The sequence below is a fragment of the Pteropus medius genome, unplaced genomic scaffold, assembly GCF_902729225.1.
Source record: "Pteropus medius unplaced genomic scaffold, Ma_sr-lr_union100, whole genome shotgun sequence".
Classification (NCBI taxonomy): Eukaryota; Metazoa; Chordata; class Mammalia; order Chiroptera; family Pteropodidae; genus Pteropus; species Pteropus medius.
In genome coordinates, this window is record NW_024345601.1 from 298,031 (window position 1) to 319,760 (window position 21,730).

Consider the following 21,730-nt stretch of genomic DNA (forward strand, 5'->3'; position numbering starts at 1 on the left):
TTTTATTCTTTAGATTCCACATATAAGTGAAATCATATGTATTTATCTTTCTCTGTCTGACTTATTTCACTAGCATAATAACCTCTAGGTACATCCATGTCATTGCAAATGGTAGGATTTCATTTTTTTAATGGCTGAATAATATTCCATTGTATATATGAATCATAATTTCTTTATCCAATTGTCTGGGTTTTTTTGTATTTGTTTGTTTGTTTGTTTGTTTGTTTAGGCAAGGCTGCCCTTAGTTGACCTCACAGATTGCAAGGACCTTGTCAGCTTACAATCCTTTATTTTTTATTTTTTATGCCTACAGCACCTGGTCTTCCTAGGTGGTCTCCCATCCAAGTACTAACCAGGCCCGATCCTGCTTAGCTTCTGAGATCAGATGGGATCAGGCTTGTTCAGAGTGGCATGGCCGTAGACTCCAATCATCTATTGATGGGCATTTAGGTTGCTTCCATATCTTGGCTATTGTAAATTCTGCTGCCATGAATATTGGAGTGCATAGATCTTTATGAATTATTGTTTTGGTTTCTTTGAATAAATACCCAGAAGTGCAATTGCTGGGTCAAAAGGTATATCCATTTTTAATTTTTTCAGAAACCTCCAGACTGTTTTCCATAGTGGCTGTACTAATTTACATTCTCACCAACAATGTATGAGAGTTCCCTTTCCTCTGCATCCTCGCCAACATTTGTTGTTTTTTGATTTATTGATGATTTAGCTCTTTTTTAAATCACCTCCCCTAACTCAGGGTCAGCCCAAGCTTGAGGGAAGGTATAAGAGTCTCTCAGTATTAAGTGAGAGTCCCTTAGGACACTTTCTTGGAGAGTCTCTCTTATGCTTGCTCATTCCTTCCTCAGAAATTTGACCACTCCAGTCCCAAATTACCTAGACCCCATCTTGGAGGGTGTAGTCAGTCAGCAATGTGCATATAGATCTGTCCAAAGGTGGGGTGACCCATATTGTTTTTGTTGAGATCTGATCTCTGGTGACCACTGAATGCAAATCAACCACCATAGCCACTTATCAGTGACCCATAGCAGCATGCTCAGCACTGAGAAACACATATTGTGATGAGTATGTAACCCAAGAGTCACTTCAAACACATTCTCTTGGAAATTGTCACTGATGCCTAGAACTTTTACATTTTGAATATGACACCAAGCTTCGTGCTCAGATCAATTCTGGTTGATATTTGCTTTAATTCCAATTATCTCTTTCTAGACCCATAGAGCTAGTTTTCACATAGGTAATGAAGACTTCAGCAGGTCGATTAAGTGCCCAGACAGGCCTACGCTGGAAGGCCCTGAACATTTGCTCATAAACCTTACACTAGACTCCCTGAGGCTCTGGGAACTAGCTGTCTGTAGGCTTTCCCCAGGCCATTGAAAGCTTTTATAAGAAAATCTATTTTAAATGGTTATGTGGTTTATCAACCTAAAAATATTCCTCTATCACACTTCTATAAAATTCTCTAAGACATTTTAAAATTCCTTACATCTTCCAAATGAAACCCTTCTTTAAGGTGTTGTGATGTTAGTGATCTAAGAACTCTTCTGAAAATTCATAGGATCCCCTAAGCCATTTTGAATTTCATACATTTAGTGGTTTGAGGTCATTATTGATAATGGATATAATTTCAGGGTCAACCCTCTCTCCAGGTTGAGACCCTGTGTGTCTATTATATGAACAGGGGTTCAGGAGAACTGACAAATCACAACTTTAAATGACAACTTTAAACTCTTCTCCCTAGGGGACCATTCATATAGTCTTGAGGACCTTCCTTCTATTCTTCTAGTACTTCTGACAATAATTATCTCATCTAAATAAACAAATGCTGCTCTGTATTTCACTTCCTCGTTAACCTTTTTCTTTAACTCTAGACTTCTTTGTAAATTGCTAAAACCCAACAGGGAAATGAAAGCAATTTATGCCTTTGTTCTCATCAGCCAAGGGCACTCCTCAAGTCCTCTGCTTACTACTGACTCTTGACTCCTTATCAACCATTCCAACCTACTGACACCTTAGTAATAGTCAAAATCTCCTGAATTCCAGCTGAAATGTACTAATCTACTTTAGCACATTTCAGAGTAGGAAGTCTGTACTGGCTAGATTTCTTCTGGACCACAAAAACGAGGGGTGAGATATTATTAAGTGCTGTAAGATACAGATATTATGCTCTTAATAGGCATCTCTTCAATATGTGTTTGCAAGTCTTTGATTTCAGACAATGAGCTCCTCTTGGACTTCTCTGCAAAAAGTTAATATTATTCTCCTTTGTCTTGCATTGCTCAGCCTGAAAAATACTTACATTTCATCCCTGGAATGTCCATCTCCGTTTTTCTTTCCAGTGTTCATTAATGAGAGGTCATCGAAATAAAAAAATTTTCAGACTCTGTTTACAAGGAAGGGTTCCATACATACTACCCCAGAAGAGAAATGACAGCGTGCCTTTGTTCAGTCTCTGTCTTCACGTAATATCTGTATGTGGAAGGCAAATTTAAAGAGCATTTAAGTATTTATGTTTGTTGTCTCTTTGCTGCTCATCTTCCTGAGCCAGCCCTTTAGAAATATCCCTAGAGATAAAGCCAAGCTTTCCATCCAGAAACCTCTGTCTTCTCATTTATAACTCTCCCTGGCCTGGGGATTTCCCATTGTATCTTCCTCCTTTCTAGCCTTGGAGCAAATGCTGTTGGCTCCCTGCTCACATCCCTTCAACGCTTATCATTTATACACATTGCTCCATGCTATAAGCTCCTGCTTACTCTGACCAAGAAAGCATGCTCAGCCTGTATTTAGAGAAGGCCAAAAGTGATGAGAAGTTAATAACTCTGTCAGGGGACTTCAATCAATGATAAGTGAAAGTTGGTGGATAAATGTCCCAGATTCCCTACCCTCAAATGAGATGACTCGGAGGCATGTTCTACCCAGCTTTAAGAATTTTCCACTGGATAAAGTCCCAGGTCCCCAGAGGGTGACCTGCTTACTGATGCACACTATATTGGCTGCTTTCCCTCTGATATCACACTTCTCCCTCTCCGAGCAGTGCTTGCTGGTATCAAGTCCAATAAAAACTTCTCACACTCAGATGTTTGTTTCAGGATCTCTCTCTGGAGGTCCTAACCTGAAACAACAGGGAAGAAAATGGAAATCGTCTCAGTCAGCTTTGACATTCCCTGGCTCCTGTGTCTGTGTCTACTCCATGTGTTATCTTCCTTCTTACCGCCCCCACTATTCCTTAGAAACAACCATATAGACACAGTTTTGGTGGATTTTGGTCCCTAAGCTAAACTGGCCTAGTCTGTCCTGTCTCCACCTTAGATAGTCTCTTGGTTCTCTGTCATTAATTGACAAGGATACACTGGTCACTTGTGACCCACTATCTAGTACCCTGAGTTCCAGCTCTTGCTATTTTCACAGCCACTCTATTTGGGCACCTACCTGATCCTATGGGAAAAATAAAATGCTGGTGGGCTGCTCGATGTGAACCTATGGTGGTAGGGCTCAGACAAAACCCAGTTCCCCTGCCACTTTCCTACTTTCTTTAAGTAAGGCAAGCTTAAGATGCTTACATTTTCTTCCTCATAATAAGAGATCAAGTTTGGGGGGTTACTGAGATACCATTAGCTCAATTGTTGATTCTTAAAGGGTTTTCTGGTAGGTATAATAATGACCCTTCTCCCCCAAAGATGTTCATATTCTAATCCCCAGATCTTGTAAATATGTTATATGGCAAAGAGGAACTAAGGCAATAGAGAATTAAGATTGCTAAAAATATAGAGATTATCACAGATCTTCCAGCTGAGCATGGTGTAATCACGAGAGTCCTTACATGTAGAAAAGAAAAGAAGAAAAAGAGGTAAGAATGATGCAATGTAAGACCTCAACCCATTGTGGCTTTGAAAACAGAAGAGGACCACAGACAAAGAAATGTGAGGAAACCTCTAGGGGCTGGAAATGCCAAGGAAAGGGATTTTTCCTTAGAGCCTTCAGAAAGGCATAGTTTTACTGACACCTTGATTTTAGCCCACTCTATGCTTCTGAACTACAAATCTGCAATCTGTGTTGTGTTAGACATGAAGTTTGTGGTAATTTGTTGCAGTAGCCATAGGCAAGGAATACAGACTTCTTAAGGAGTTCTCCCTGGCTGCCATCCTAATGCTCTAGAAGCTTCCACTACAGCTCCTTTCTGATTTGTTGTCTCCATATTGGTGCTGGCTGCTAAGATTTGGCTAGTGTAACCACTCTGCCTCTTTCTAAGATTTGTTCTTCTTTGCTCTTTCTGTGGATACTTGGTTTCTTTATCTGCCTTCTTATTTGAATTCCTTTAAAAACAGAAAAAAAGTAGGCAATGTATGGTCAGATTTTATTTTCTTACATATAGGCCTAATGGTTTAGACTTAAAATAGCTCTAGATTCTACGTGGTCTAAGTGTTGCTGGTATGCATTTCCTCAACTAAACTATCATTTAGCCAATACTTTTTCTGCAAGCATCTTCAGCCTCAGTACCTCTGCATTGGCTAAACACCTTTTCTCCAGGCTTCTGATGAAAAAAAGATTCCTTAATTGCCCCCAAACCATTTGCTTGGAGGTGGACCTATTGGGGATTTTACCAACCTAAACTCCAATCCTGGCCATATGAGCTCTATCCTCAATGCATGTTTCCTCTCATGATTATAACTGGACCTTAGTGATGAGGTCCAGTCTCCAGACTCATTGGAAAGAGCCCAAACTCTGAAGGGGGCTCTTTTCGGAACATATAATCTCAGCTATGATCAGGCCTCCTCTCTCTGGGAATGGAGCCATCACTTGTCAAAGAGCTATATCAGGGAATAATGGAGGAGAGGGATAAGGGAGTTGAGAACTTTCAGGATAACATTCCAGTCCAGTTCTCTACTTCTTATTCCAGGGTGTAAAGGAAATGAAATTTTAACTCTTATCTTCCTACTTAGAGTTTTTTGGCTATGTCTGAGAATTAAACTGATAAACAGATTAATAGGAGAAAAGCACATGAATGTGTACAAGTTGTAAATGACACAGAAACCTTCATAAGGAATGAAGACCTCCCCCGAACAATGACAAAACCTGCATGCTTTTATAGTAGATTGAACAAAAAGAGGTAATTGCAGAAAAGTAAACCATGAGACTAAAGGAAGATAAGAATTATTTTAACAAGGTCTGTTTGTATAGAATTCTCTTGGTCTCAATTTCTCAGCCTTGATGATAAGACTATTACTTTCCTTGCCAATTAAAATCACAATGAGATGTTACCTGACATCTGTCAGAATGACTATCATCAATAAATCAAAGAACAACAAGTGTTGGCAAGGATGCAGAGAAAAGAGAACCCTCATATATTGTTAGTGAGATTGCATATTGGTACGGTCACTATGGAAAACAGTCTGGAGGTTTCTCAAAAAATTAAAAATAGATATGCTTTTTGACCCAGCATTTGCACTTCTGGGTATTTATCCAAAGAAAACCAAAACAATAATTTGTAAAGATTTATGTACCCCAATATTCATGGTAGCATAATTTACAATAGCCAAGATATGGAAGCAACCTAAATGCCCACCAACAGAAGATTGGATAAGGAAATTATGGTTCATATATACAATGGAATATTAGCCATTTAAAAAAAATGAAATCCTACCATTTGCAACAACATGGATGGACTTAGAGGTTATTATCTTGAATGAAATAAGTTAGACAGAGAAAGATAAATACCATATGGTTTCATTTATATGCAGAATCTAAAGAACAAAAAGAACAAACTAATCTAAAACTAGCTCACAAATATAGAGGACAATTTCGTGACAGACAGAGGGGATAGGAAGTTGAGGGGGCTGGGATAATGGGGTGAAGGGTAAAGAGGGTACAAATTAGTAGTTGATAGATGATCGCTGGGACAGGGAGCACAGCGTAGGGAATGCAGTTAGCATTAATATATTGGCTAGATGGAAAACCAGAGGAGAGAACAAACAATTAGGGGAATCATTTTATAAACCATATAAATGTCTAACTAATATACTGTGTACTTGAAACTAATAAAAAATTATTTTTTAAAAAAAGAATGTTACTTCTGGTACAAGAAAGAAATCTTTCACATGGGAGTTTTTAATCTATTTTTAAAAAAGGGAAGATAGAATGTCCTTCCTGTATCTGCTGTTTTTAAAAAGCTTTTAGCTCAAAATAATCCTTATGCCAAAGTGGCATATTTTGGGGTGGCATACTCTGCCATTCTTCAAGAACTTATCTTAGCATCAATAGCTGAGTTTACTTCATATAAAATTCCAGACAGCCCTAAATGAAATATTACTCCGAGGTTTTGATCTGGTCTTGATGAAGTCGCCCATCGTCTCTGTGTCCTGACTACAGCTGGTGGCTTCCCCTACCTATGTGGGGTGTCCACTCTATATCCCCTGCAACACTCTTCTATCAGTCCTGGCAAGGTGACTAATTGCAAATAGCTTCAGGTCAAGCTTCTTTTGGGGATGGTTTTGTTTCATAAGACTTTTTGGCATTTTAATAATAATAAAAAAAAAACTAAGAAAAAAGACATTCTAATTCAAGGATATAGAGAGAAATAGGGTATTTATTAAACATACGAGCATGTGTACTTATTGAGGAAAGTAAACAATAGTGACACAAGGGATATCATGCAAGACATTGGATTAATTAATCAATCAATCAGTAAAAACGAGAGAAGGACATTGCATGAACTCATGATACATCGGTGACACTGTGCACTCTGAGCACTCTGATCAGCCCAATTGTGAATGAGGGAAAGAAAGCTTAGAGACTTTCACATTGCCCTTTCCTCACCTCAGTAGTGATAAGTCCTTCCTTTATACTGTTTTGAACTTTGAGAAATAAGTAAATAAGGTGGGGCTCTTCTTGTACCACCAAGGGCACATTACTGGGTGGACTGTAACTGCTGCTAACCACTTCCTATGGTTATAATTAGACATTCTCACTCTTCACGCTGCTGATAGTCACTGCCACTCAGGGTGGGCAGAGGAGTGGGTGGAGTGATGGAGAGAAGAGAGAAATGTTAATTTCAGAAAGGCATCTGTATGAGAAACTGTCCTTGTAGAAACCACTATAAAGTAATAAAAAGTAGGTCAGCACTTATATCAATCATATTCTGAGGAGCATGTTGGCTTATACAATAATTCACATTTTCACTGGGCTGAGAGTTATGAAGTACATGAACTTTTGCATAAACGATGCTCATTTATTTTCTGTTATATTTATTTGATGGGAATTTGGGCTGAAAAATAAGAGTTGGTCTCTTTTTTTCCCCTATTCTACTTCAATTTCACTCTAATGCTTGTGGTTGTTTTGTTATTGAAATTTATAAAATAAGAAGTGATCTTAACAAAGAAAGAATTGTATAGTAATTCATTCTATTTCAAATTTCAAAAAATAAGAAGTTTTAGGCTAAAACTCTATTCTCAAATCAAGCTAATAGAAGATGGGATGATTAACCATTTTTAGTACTTTATTTTTTAAAACAGTTTGAGTTTACAAAATATTGCACAGAAAGAACAGAGAGTGCCCATATACTCCCTCCCCACCCCACCACTTCCCTAATTATCAACATCTTACATTAGTGTGGTATATTTCTTATAATTAATGAAGCAATATTGACATATTATTAATTTAAAAGACTATCATAGTTTACAATAATATTCACTCTTTGTATTGCATGGTTCTATGGGTTTTGGCAAATGCATAATGTCGTATATTCACTATTAGTGTACCTGTACATAATACTTTGCTGCCTTAAGAATCTGTAACCACTTCTCCTCCTCTCTCTCTCTTCCCAAACTCTTGGCAAATTAATTTCTTAGAAAATTTACTTTTTTATTAGTAACAATTTTTATAAAATATTTTTAAAACCTCACAATATCTAACATTTCTTTCAGAAATTGAGTAGAATTACCCCAACCACAAAGCACTATGCACACATGTAACATAATATGTAAAGATTTGTATGAAGAAAACCACAAAAGCACTGATGAAAAAAGTCAAAGAAAACGTAAATAAATGAAGAGATATTTCATGTTCATGGATAGGAAAACTTAATATTATTAAGATATCGGTTCTTTCAAATTGATTTATAGATTTAATGTGATCTCAATCAAACTCCCAGAAAGGTATTCTGTGGATACCAACAAACTTATTTTAAAGTTTATATGGACTGACACTACCTGATTTCAAGACTTACTATAAAGTTACAGTGATCAACTACCATATGATCCAGCAATTCCTCTACTGGGTATTTACTCCAAAGACTTGAAAATCCATATCCGAAAAGATATTTTCACACTGATGTTCATAGCAGCATTATTCACTGTGGCCAGCACATGGAAGCAACTGAAGTGTACTACAATAGATGATAGGATAAAGAAGATGTGGAACATATATGCAATGGAATATTACTCAGCCATAAGAAGAGATGAAATACTGCCATTTGCAACATGGATAGATCTTGAGATAATCATGCTAAGCAAAATAAGCCAGACAAAAAGTTGAAAACCATATGATATCACTTATATATTGGATATAAACCTAAAAGCAACAAATGAACAGGACAGAGAAAGACTCATGGACATGGACAATAGATTAGTAGTTACCAGAAGTTGCGGGGAGGTAGGAGGTAGATGGAGTAAAAGGGGTCAAATATGTGGTGACAGAAAGAAACCTAACTCCGGGAGATAAACACACAATGTAATATATATATACCTTACTGTTAAATTGTATACATGAAATTTGCTGGATTTTGTTAACCAGTCACCATAAAAAAATAAAATAAATAAAATAAAATAAAATAAAATAATAAAATAAAATAAAATAAAATAAAAAATTACAGTGATCAAGTCAGTATGATATTGGTGAAAGATCAAGAAGATCAATGGAGCAGAATAGAGAACCCAGAAATACATCCACACAAACAAAGTCAACTAATCTTTGCAAGTCAATGAAAAAAGTCTTTTCAATGAGTGGTATTAGAACAACTGGCCAACCACAGGGAAAAAATCTAGACATAGACCTTACAATTTCCACAAAAATTGACTCAAAATGATTGTAGACCTAAATGGAAAGTGCAAAACTATAAAACTCTTAGAATATAACATAGAAGAAAATTTAAAATGACCAATTTTTGTTAATTATAATGTTAGCCAGACCTATTGGTGATTATTTTTTAGTTATAACACTGAAAGCATGGTATATGAAATAAATAAAAAAATCTTAATAAGTCAAACTTCATTTAAATTAAAAACTTTAACTCTGTGACAGACACTAGTAAAAGAATGAAAAGACAAGTCGCAGACTGAAATATTCACTAAATGCATATTTGATAAATATCTTATATCCAAAATATGCACAGCTTTCTTAAAACTCAATAATAAGAAAACAAACAACCCAATTAAATATTGGGCAAAAGATCTAAACAGACATCTCACCAAAAAAGACTTACAGATGGTACATAATCATATGAAAAAAATGCTCATATGAAAAAATGCTCAACATCATACTTCACTAGGGAATTACAAATTAAAATAACAATTAGGTACCACAATGAGATACTACACTACCCACCTATTAGACTGACTAAAATCCAAAACACTGATAGAACCTAATGCTGATGAGGATGTGGAACAATAGAAACTGTAATTCATTGCTGATGAGAATGTAAAATGGTACACTTTAGAAGATATTTTGTTAATTTCTTACAAAGCTAAACATAGGCTTACCACACTATACATCAATTGTGGTTCTATGTTAGCTGGTGAGTTAAAAACATGTTTGCACAGAAACTTTCACACAAATATTTACAGTATCCTCATTCGTAACTGCTGAAACTTGGACACAACCAAGATGTTCTTCAATACATGAATTAATACACAAACTCTGCTACATTTGACATGGTACATACATTCCATGCAATGGAATGTTATTCAGCAACATATAGAAATGAGCTATCCAGCCACAAAAAGACATGGAGGAATCTTAAATGTATATTGCTAATAGTATTCCTTGAGAGCAGGCCTTTGTTAAGAACAGAATATTCTGGGCATATTTGCCCCCTCTGTTTACTTATCCCCTTTCCCTGCAGGAAGTATAAGGGAAATTTCTCTGATGCCCACACTGAGATCCTGATGGGGCTCTTGGAGGTAAAACTCATGAAAATGTGGGGTCCCTTTAAGACTGGGGCCCCTGGATCCACACTCGTTCCACAGCAATTAGTCAACTACCCTTTAAATTTTTCAAGCAATTGCTGGCTCAGCAGCAGTTTCTTTTGCCAGTACATTGTGATAGCTGTGATTCTCTGTATTTGCCGGTCTCTTCAGTTTTTGAAGCAGTAGTTTGCCCTGTGACACCAAATCGCTGATGAATCTAAGAAGAGAGTTTATTTTCAGTTTGTTCCATTTTTTCCTGTGAGGACAGGAGTGATGATTTACAAGCTCTTCACATGTCAGACCACAAGGCTTATTGTTTTTAAGATAAAAAACAAAATAAAAAAAAAAACAACATTATTCAGAGTTAGATAATCATTAGGTCTTCTGAACATGGAAATCTTTAATAAATGCAAATAATTACTGAGCAATAAGAAGTGGGAATTTAAGATAATTAGCTTACCAATTTAGAATAAAATTAAATCTCTGGAAGCTAAATTTTTAAAAAATAATGAGAGATAGTGAATAAAACTCAATTCAAAAGGACCGTATACTATTTTGAATATTAAATTCAACCCCCAATTTGACAGATGGGGACCTAAGACAACAATATATAAAATTCCTTGGCCTAGGGACATAGCCAAATAGGCATATTAGCTACTCATAGGCTCTTCTAGTTCCAAAACAAACTTTGATGCTGATCTTTAAGTTATTTGTGTTTTCACTGTTATAGTGGATTCAGTAGTTCATGTGGTACCTTCAGGTATCTGTCCCTCTTTCTCATCTCTGCTTTTTTCCTATATTGGCCTTGTACTCAGAAAGATTTTCTCTATAGAATAAATATATTATTTTTCTTCTCTCTCTGTATAAATTTAGTCTATGTCTTAGTCCTTCTTTTTCTCTATCTTTACCTCTATTTATATATTTATCTATGTATATCTGTATATTCCTCAATCTGTCCATATTTCTGACTGCTCTCAGTTTTATAGTTACTCAGTCTTTCTTTCTTTACCCCTATCTTCATTTATCTATCCTTCTATCCATCATCCACCTATCTCATCCATTTCTTTGAGGTACTCTCTCCTGTCGCTATCGCCAGCCCATTTTCCAAGTCCGTTTTTCAATTCATTCAACTTATTGAGTGCTTTCTCTGTTCCAGATCTCATACCAAGAAAAGAATGGAGATGGGAAACAGACTGACAAAGATGGCTCTAATACATTTTGTAATTTTAGAGTGGTGAAATTACTTTGGGAATCATATAACTATATTTTCATAACTTGGGAGGCCAGTTCTGTTTTCAAGAAATGTTTTTATCTTCATTTAATTTGTTTTGTGCCCTGGAACCAATATGTACATAGAGTTTGCTGTATCAGATTTTATATTATTTTGAGATCAAGTCTCACACCTTGAAATGTGAAACTAACTACATGCCAGAGAAGCCTGGTGTAACACAGCTCAGCTTGGACAACAAGTCAGTTCAGATTCCTACATGGCAGGATTCTTTTTCTTACTGTTCAAACTATCTTTCAATAATGTCTGACACCTGCCTAGAGGCCTCTTGAGCCACTAGAATCTGGCTATTATCTCCTGCTTTCACACTCCAAACCTGGTAAACTTTGGGGATAGATTAAGGCCTCTGTGGCTTGTTTATTGGCTCCATCTATGGTCAGTCTCCATTTCTATTCCCTTATTACAAAATGTATAATTCAACCTTATAAAGACTAAGTGCAGAAAGGGATCTTCTTTTCTTTCTGTCTTTGGATATGGATTTGGACTTGTGGAGCCATTTCACATATGAACTTTCCTCATAGAGCCCTGAGACTCTCACTTAACTCTAGAGTCACTGCCTCCTGAATCTTTTTTTAATTGATTGATTGATTGATTGATTAATTAATTAATTATTTATTATGATGATATTGGTTAATGAAATCCAATAAGTTTCAGCTGTACATTTAAAAGTAAGGTATATATATATTTACACTGTGTGTTCACCTCCCATAGTTAGATTTCTTTCCGTCACCACATATTTGACTCCCTTTACCCGGTCTACCTCACCCCTCTCCCCACCCCTAACCTCTGGTAACCACTAGTCTACAGTTGATGTCCATGACTCTCTGTTTGTCCTGTTCATTTGTTGCTTTTAGGTTTATATCCCACATATAATGTGATTTTCAACTTTTTCTATCTGGCTTATTTCACTTAGCATGATTATCTCGAGGTCCATCCACCCAAGTTGTCTCAAATGGCAGTATTCATCTCTTCTTATGCCTGAGTAATATTTTATTATATATATGTACCACAGCTTCTTTGGCCAATCATCTATCGTAGGACACTTCGGTTGCTTCCATGTTCTGACCACTGTGAATAATGCTGCTATGAACATTGGTGTGCAAATATCTTTTTGGATATGGATTTTAAAGTCTTTGGGGTAAATACCCAGTAGAAGGATTGCTGGATCATATGGTAGATCAATTTTTAGTTTTTTGAGCAACCTCCATACTGTTTTCCATAGTAGCTGTACCAATTTGCAGTCCCATCAGCAGCGTATGAGGGGTCCTTTTTCTCCACATCCTCTCCAACATTTGTTATTACTTGTCCTGTTGATAACAGCTATTCTAACAGGTGTAAGATGGAATCTCATTGTGGTTTTGATTTGCATTTCCCTAATAGCTAGTGATGTTGAGCATCTTTTCATATATTTGTTGGCTATTTGTATGTCTTTTAAGTGTCTGTTCAGGTCCTCTGCCCATTTTTTGATTTGATTGTTTGTTTTTTGTTGTTATTGAGTTGTACCTGTCCCCTCTGGTTGAGTCTCCTAGGTGCCAACCTCATTCTGAATTCAACCTGAAGTTGCCACAGCCTCTGGATATGGATCAAAGCTCGTAATCCTATTTCTTGGCATCTATTTTGGTTATGTGTGTGGTGTTTGTTATACAGGGATGCCAGTGAAGATTTCTTCTAAAGAGAACAAGGATGACATTCCTGAAGGCAGGAGATTCTCTCTTGGATGGTATGTTGGTTTCTTTTATATCACAAGGCCTGCAGTCTGGTCCTGCTATTTGCTACCTAACATTCCTGCACACGAGATAATCTTTCTTGTCTTTCCTACTTTCTTTGTTTTTATTTTTAAATTTCTTATGACATGAAACATTTTTCATAGATTAGGTTCTCTAGAAGCAGAGTCTGAAAGAATTCCTCTGTGAGATTTGTATTGAAAGAGTGTTTTTTAGAAGAGGGGAAAGTAGAGAAATGGGACAAGACATGAAATATTCATGCAAAAATGTGATTTGGGCTGCAGTTTACTCTCAACATGATCCTTACGGTGAGCTCTGAAAAGCACCACAGTGTTATCTCACGTCAAGGCAGGAAAAAAGCCTTTTGCAGTCCTATATCAGAAAGTCATTGCTCTGTAACCTTCCTGATATTTTAGGGCAAGGGGAAACCATTGGCCAAAAGCAGTTCCCTGGAATAGTAGGCAGCTGTGAACTGTTAGCAGCTAATACACCCAACAGATGGAGGATGAGTATATTGTCCTAATAAAGAAATTGGGATGTCTTTGTTCATTTGGGCTGTTATAACAAAACACCACCAACTATGTAGCTTATAAACAACAGCAATTTATTTCTCACACTTCTAGAGGTTGTAAGTCCAAGATCAAGATGCCAGTATGGTCATGTTCTGGTGAAGATCCTCTTTCTAGTTCATAGATGGCATCTTCTCATTGTATTTTTACTTGAAAGGGGTGAGAGAGTTCTGTGGTTTCTCTTTTATAAGAGCACTCTTTCCATTCATGAGAGTTTCAACCTCATGAACTCAGCACTTCCCAAAGGCCCCACCTCCTAATACCATCACATTAGTCATTAAGATTTCAACATGTGAGTTTTGAGGGGACATAAACATTCAGACCACAGCTTTGGATTAATAAAAGGCAAGGTGCTGATTAGTGTTAGAAAAATCACGTGTTTTTTTTCTTTGTTTTCTTATTATGCCCTGAGGAACCTTATGCATATTACATTTAATAACAGATTAATAGCCTATGAGATCAAAACATTTTTACCTAAAAAACAAAGACCTTTTTATGCCATGGGTTAGCCTGATAATGCCCATGGTGACTAACACAGTGACAGATGAAAAAAAAAAAAGTTACTTTAAAAATATGCATTGTTGAGTGGCTATTCCATTTGAAGGGAAATGATTCAGTAGCAATATCTCCAGAGTAGCTATATAGCTGGAAGTGTGAGGGGTGAGCTGGGAGGGGGCAGTAGAGAGGCAATGGGGAGAGGGTTGATAGTGTTACACAGGAAGTAGCTAAACACCTGAAGTTCTGCCCATCATGAGATTCATTTTCAGCTCAGGATTCAGCCAGTTTGTGCTTCTTCACAACAAAAAACATTAAAATGCTTCATCTATGGCCAGGATCATGGTCAATATTATAGGAAATATCCCTCGGGTTTGAGAACTGGCTTCGGGTCCAAGTAAACCATCTGAAAGAGTCAATTCCAGAAAAATCCATACGAACTTGCATTTTTAAGGGCATTAGTTTGGAGGAAGTCACTGGAGAAATTAGTTTAAAATTATTTTTTCCTTAGAGCGAATGTTGAGCATAGTCATAAATCAATGAATACTTTTTTTTATTTTTGCAAATAAAAATATATAAATAATAAGAGCCTTAAAATAGCAATGTGACAGCCTGGAGAAGATCAGATTGGGCCAAGGAATATAGACAAGAAGAAAGCAGGATTAAAATTTAAGGGAAAGTCAGGCTAGTTGAGGACAGGAAATCTTCCCTTACCTAGGAAGAACTGAAGGCTCATGGTGAAATCCATTAGAGTCACCTTTTGCAGTGATTATATATATTTATGTTTAAACTAATTGTATAGTGAAAAGCACATGGCACATTTCCTTAATTCAGACACCTGTCACATGGGAAAAATAGCATTTCTTTTTCTCATTTTTTCAAGAGAGGGAACATGACATTAAATGTAAATTCTACATCCCAATTTAAGGAACATAAAGAGTATGAGGAAAACGGTTGAGTATTAAAGTTAGAGAAAATACAATAGTTTTATTTCCATAGTGAAAACTCAAAAAAGCTCTCTTAAAAGTTTTATTATTTCAAAATATCCTAAGTTAATGAAATTATGACTTGTTCTTTTTCTCTTGTGGGTATTATAACAAGGACTCTAGTGTCCAGACTGAACAGAAATAGGTAAGAAGAAACCCTCGCAAAATCTCATTTTTTCAAGCCTGGTCATGTCCGGGATTTTGTCTAATTAGAAGGGGACAATAGTGATTTTTGTGTTTGGACTGTTTATGCTGGCGCCAGGAAACTGAATTGTGGAAATGAACTCGGAGCCTCAGAGCCGTACCCTGGCAGTATGTCTCTTTAGGTCTTTGATTTTCCAGGAAAAGGCAATGCAGGGGCCTTGGTGTCTGTGTCTCCAGCAAAAATATTTATCATCACATTTGAAGGCAGCAGCTGTGGGTCCACTTTCATTCAGCTCAGTGCAGACTCAGAGCCTTCAGCATCGAATGTGTATTTCCTTAGAAAACCTGGAATTCTAACATCAATAGCCATAGGTGTTGCTGTTTTCTTCTGGGAAGTTATATATTCCTACAGCAAGTTGAAAAACAAAGTATAATTGGCCTAAAAAAAGTTGATGAAGCCAGCCTGAATTGCTGCTTTGGATGCTGGTCCACATTGTGTCCAGTCTATATACTAGTTATTGTCCACCCAAATCAGCAGCTCTTCAGTGGTTCTGGTACTGACAATGACTAGAAATGTAATTGATGGGTTTGGGCCTCATTAAGGATGAGGCATAGGCATCGGAGAGCTCGGTGCTATAGGAAAATGGATAACTGGGATATTTTGAAGAAAACTCTTGTGCCCAGAGTTCATCTCTGCTTTGTAAGTAACTTTTAGACATGCTAGGTATCCTCAAAGATGAAAAGACTTAAACCTTTTAGGAAGGACAAATGGTTTGACCAAATACTGTTGTTAATATGCTGCTTGTTACTGATCATTAGCTATTGGTGAACAAATAAACCAAAATCCAGAGCCCTGTCAATCATTAATTATCTGAGCAAAAGAATCATAAATCCACATTTTTTCAGTTAAGCACTTACAGGTTATTTAGACCTGTCAGAATATGTCCTCTGACCACTTTTTTGACAATATTTTTTCTATAGTAAGTTGCCTCAGGAGTGAGGGAGAATTGAGGACATTTTCTAAAATTTACCTATTAAGAGCATCAGAACCAGAGTGTATCTGTCTTAAAATATATTTGATATTTACTTTGTAAGTCTTGGAATTCTCTTTAAAAGTAAAAGGTGAACTAGCCAGCATCCACCTTTTTAGACACAGATGATAAGCAGAGGCTGGGAGGAGCCTGCTCTTTGCTGAGTGCAGGGCAGGGTGCCGTTTTCCCATTCTTTTCAAAGAGGATATTGATCATATCCTTTTCCTTCGGGTCATAATGGGGATGGGTTGTTTCAGGAAATGCAGCCTCTCCTTAATGAAGCTCGGGATACAATTCCATGGCCATGCACACACGCCTCGGCCCCTTCCTGTTCATCTCGAGGCTTCGTCGCTGCCTCGGGCTTTCGGTAGACCTCAAGAGAAGTCTTCTGGTCCTGTGAATAAGCAAAACTTGCCTGTTTTCTTGTTTCTTGAAAGGGTTAAGTTAGAAATTTTTTTTGTTTTTGTTGTTCCACAAAAGATAAACATTCTGCCTCCAATGTATATGTAATTGAATCCACTCCCTACACCACTGCTAGAAAAATTGTCCCAAGTAAAATCGTTCCCTGTTGTTTATTTTATGTCTTCTTTGGAAAAATGTCTATTTAGTTCCTCTGGCCATTTTTAAATCAGATTTTTTTGTTATTAATTATATGAATTATTTATATTTTTCGGATATTAACCCCTCATCAGATGTATGATTTGCAAATATTTTCTTTCATGCTGTAGGTCGTCTCTTTATTCTGTTGATTGTTTCTTTTGCTGTGCAGAAGCTTTTTAGGTTTATTTAGTTGCATTTGTTACTTGTGCTTTCAATATCAATCCAAAAAATCATTGCCAAGACCAATGCCAAAAAACTTTTCTTTTTTTGTTTTCTTCTAGGAGTTTTACGGTTTCAAGTCTTAAGTTTAAGTCTTTAATCCATTTTGGGTTAAGTTTTACGAATGTTGTATGCTAGGGGTCCAATTTTATCTTCTGCATGTCATTTTTCAGTTTTCCATGCATTATTTATTGAAGAGACCTCCTCATTATTGAGTATTTGTGGCTCCCTTGTCAAATATTAGTTAACCATATATTCAAGGGTTTATTTCTGTTCCATTGGTCTATGTGTCTATTTTTACACCAGGACCATACAAAAGGCACATCTGTCATGATGACGTGCATTAAATGGCTCAGTGGTTAGCTACTGCTTCATAACTTAGTTTAATACTGGCCTGGAGGGGTTGCTTTTGTAACAGAGGAGTCCTATGTGGACAGGTACAGCTCATGGTCAGTGCACAATGGTGTGACTTCCCCATCTCCACTCCAGCTTCACAACCATGTTGTGACACCACAACTTTAAATTTCTGATAACCCAGGCTTTATTTGGATTCCTGGTATATTCTCATTTTTTCTCTGGGTTAATGAGAGGTGCTATCATCAATGAAAAAAGAATGTGGATGACTATAACCCCTGCAAGGTACATAAAATTTAATGTATAGGCAACTAAAACAGAAAGATAGATGGAGAAAGACAGTTGTTCTACACTTAAAGAAAACCCTTAAATAAGTTACTCTCATTATGCCTCACTTTCCATATTATACGTTCCCCAGGAGCAAAGCAAATAGGTTATTTTTAAAACTACATTGTACCTTGTTTTGATTACTTAGAGATTACTTAAGACATGAAGAATAGCTTCCATATGACTATCAGTAATGAAAAAGCTATGATAATGATGTCATTGTTACTTATTTTTTCCCTAGCTTTATTGAAATATAATAGATAATTAGTTGCTTGTATTTACATTGCACAATTCAGTGAGTTCTTTTTCAATTATTGTTGGCATGCAATCATATATTAGTTTCAGTTGTACAGCATAGGATTAGAGATCTAGATAACTCACAAAGTGATCGCTCCACTAAATCTAGTACCCCTCTTCCCCCTTACGTATTTATTACCACATTGTTAACTATTTTCCTTATGCTACTCTTTATATCTCCATGTCTATTTTGTAACTATCCATTTATACTTTTTAATCCCTTTGCCTTTTTTTGCTATTCCCCTCAACCCTTCTCCCATCTAGTAGCCCTCAAAATATTCTCTGTATCCATGAGGGTTATTTTTTTTTTTCATTTTTGTTGTTGTTGTCGTTTATTTTGTTCTTTATATTCCACATGTACGTGAAATCATGTGATATTTTTCCTTCTCTATCTGACTTATTTCATTCAACACAATACCCTCTAGGTCCATCCAGGCAATATTTTTTTCCATCCCCTTCCTTTTGGTCTGTGTGTGTCTTTAAATCTGAAATGAGTCTCTTGTAGGCAGCATATGTAAGGGTCTTCTTTTTTTATCCATACAGCTTCCCTATCTTTTAGTTGGAGCACTTAACTCTTTTCCATTTGAGGTACTTTTTGATCAATATGTAGTTATAACCATTCTTTATTTATGATCTTGATACATTTTTTTCTTCTTAAAGAAGTCCCTCCAACAATTCCTGTAATGCTGGCTTGCTGCTGATGAATTTCTTTAGCTTATTTTTGTCTGGAAAGCTATCTGTCCTTCGACTCTAAATGATAGCTTTGTTGGATAAAGTATTCTTGGTTGTAGACCCTGGGTTTTCAATATTTTGAATATTTTGTGCCAAGCTATTCTGTCCTACATAGTTTCTTTTGAGATATCAGCTGCCAGTCTTATGGGAGCTTCCTTGTAGGTAACTAACTGCTTTTCTCTTGCTGCTTTTAAGATTCTCTTTATATTTAACCTTTGGCTTTTTAATTATAATATGTCTTGGTGTGGGCCCCTTTGGGTTCATCTTTTATGAGACTCTCAGAGCTTCCAGTGCTTTTATGTTGATTTCCTTCACCAGTTTGGGGAAGTTTTCCATTATTATTTCTCTAAATAGCTCTTTAACTTCTCGTTTTCCTTCAAGTACCTCTATGACACAGATATTTTTACATTTAATTATATCCCATAGGCTCCTTAAATTATTATTATAAGCTTGGCCTCTTTTTTCTTGCCGTTCTGATTAAATGTCCTTGGCTTCCCCATCCTCTATATTGGTGGTTCAATCCTCTTCTTTATCCATTCTGTTTATTCTCTCTAATATACTCTTCATCTCAGATAACGTATTCGCCATTTCTGACAGGTTCCCTTTTATAATTTCCATATCCATTTTTGTGTTTCTTATTTCTTTGTTAAAATTCTCACTAAATTCAGCTGCACTTCCCCTAAGTTCATTGAGTATCTTTATAACTAGTGTTTTGACCTCTGTATCTGTTAAATTGCCCGACTCTATTATTCCTGGATCTCTGTTCTATTCGCTCATATGGTTTCTGCTTCTTTGTTTTCCCATTTTGGCTACCTTTCTGTATCTTTTCTAAGTACTAAGCAAACTCCTAAGTCTCCTGGTCTTATTAGCATGGCTTTGTGTAGTAGGTGTCCAGTGGTACAGTCCTGAGAGAGGTTCAGCTGCAAGTTAAGTTTAGCCGCAGACTGTGCCCCTCTGGAGCCACTTGTTAAGATTCTGCAAGCAATCCACATAAGCTATGCTTATAGTTGCCTCAGAAAACCACACCAGAAACTAAGGCTGCCACCAGTGAGTCTTGGCACTGCTCAGCAAGGAGCACCAGACTTGCCGAGGACACACCTGGATGTGGCTTGGGTGAGACTGCAATTTGGGATGGGGGCAGAGTTTCAGGGCATCCTCTGGGCAGAGTGACCTCTTTCATCCAGTTTGATGATGTCTCAGCTATGGTGGCTCTGTGTCCCACACTGGGAGGGGAGAGGGCTCAACAGAGGAACAGTGAATAGTGCAGGCACTTCTGCCCAAGAGAGAGCCTCACCCCTGGCCCTTACTTCAACAACTCAGTGTCCCCCTGAAAGTCCTTGGTGCCCCTCGTGCAGCCAACCGAGGTGCTGGTCTCAGAGCAAGCAAGTCTGACACCGCAAAAGTCAGCTTGCAGATATGGCCTCTTTAAGAGGTGTCTGCAGTCGCCGGCTGCCACTGCTGTAGCCTCTGTCCCACTCAGCTGCTCGGGACCAGGCAGCCTTGCATTTTTGCCCCCTCCTATCTTCTATCGTTACAGTGTATCAGCCCTGAGCTGATTGAGAAGGGAAGGTTTCAGTGGTGAGATGCCCAGTTAAAGGAATGCATGAGGAGCTGACATGAGAATGAAACGACAGACACAAACTTTATTATGGGGAGTACGTTTCCACATTTAGGGGACCACATGGGCTTTATATATATTAGAGAACAATAGTGGCATTCTGCCACACATGCATGATACAACAAGCTGAATCATTCTTACATAAGCTAGGCGCAGGCTCACTACAGCATTTAATGTAACGTACTATATCTGGGATCCTGTCCCTAGCCACGAGCCTGGATTGCAGCTAGACCTGGGACCAACTGGACCTGGGGCCCACACCAGGTGATTTCTTATTTCACCCTAGTTGTAGTGCTTCTGTTCATCTAGATTCCAAGTGACATTCCTTGCTGTTTGCTCCATGTTTCTGTCATAGCTTTGATTTGTTGTTCATCCCACAAGAGGGATGAACAAAGCCTCTATCATCTATGCCATATTTTCCTGTCTCTCATCGTTACTTATTTCTGAGCCTCGGTAGAATATTTAGCATTTGTCGGAACATCAGAGAATGTAGCTTCTTACCACAGGGACTTCCATTCTTGTACCATGGATAATGATAATTATGGATAATGCATGGATGATGTTAGGTAAAAAAGAAACAAACAAACATGATATGTAACAAAAAGGCAGCGTATCTCGCTTTGAGTTCCTCACTCCTCTTAATCCTATTAATTGTACAGTACTGACCCTTCACTACAAAGATATGGGTAATACAGTAGGTATCTCTTGGAGTGGTTTCCAACTTGCCACCAGTACATCAGCCTTGCATTTTAGTTCATTAAAATGTCCCCATCCTGGCCATGTTTCATTAGACTCCAAATGGACCCTCACTCAACTAGATTAATCGAGGTCTTATCCTAAAAATTTAGAATTTGACTTAGGTTCTCAGTCAAATAGGTGATCTCTGGAAGAAAGGAAACAGGGTCATAGTCTTATACCCACCAAAGTCTGTAAGATCACAGAGAATGAGTGAGGTTCTCATAGGGAAGTAGTCCATGCTTTTGGTTGTGATCCTTTATCAAGAATGGCCTTGGTTTCTGAGACAGAAGTTTTCTTTTTTAACTTAAGCTAACTCAAGGAGATTGTTTCTTGAAAACTAAGAGTCCTAACCCAGTACATCCCAGTGGGATACTGGATACAAAATTTATATTTGGTCTTTGTCACCAGTTAGGCA

At 37.3% G+C, this 21,730-nt stretch overlaps 1 non-coding gene across 1 annotated transcript; it reads right to left on the reverse strand.

The window, feature by feature from the left end:
* Positions 1 to 304: 304 nt before the first annotated feature.
* On the reverse strand, positions 305 to 423 carry LOC120612077 (5S ribosomal RNA). Its single transcript, XR_005655343.1, has one exon. It is a non-coding gene; the product is annotated as a 5S ribosomal RNA (ribosomal RNA).
* Between the last annotated feature and the right edge of the window lie 21,307 nt (positions 424 to 21,730).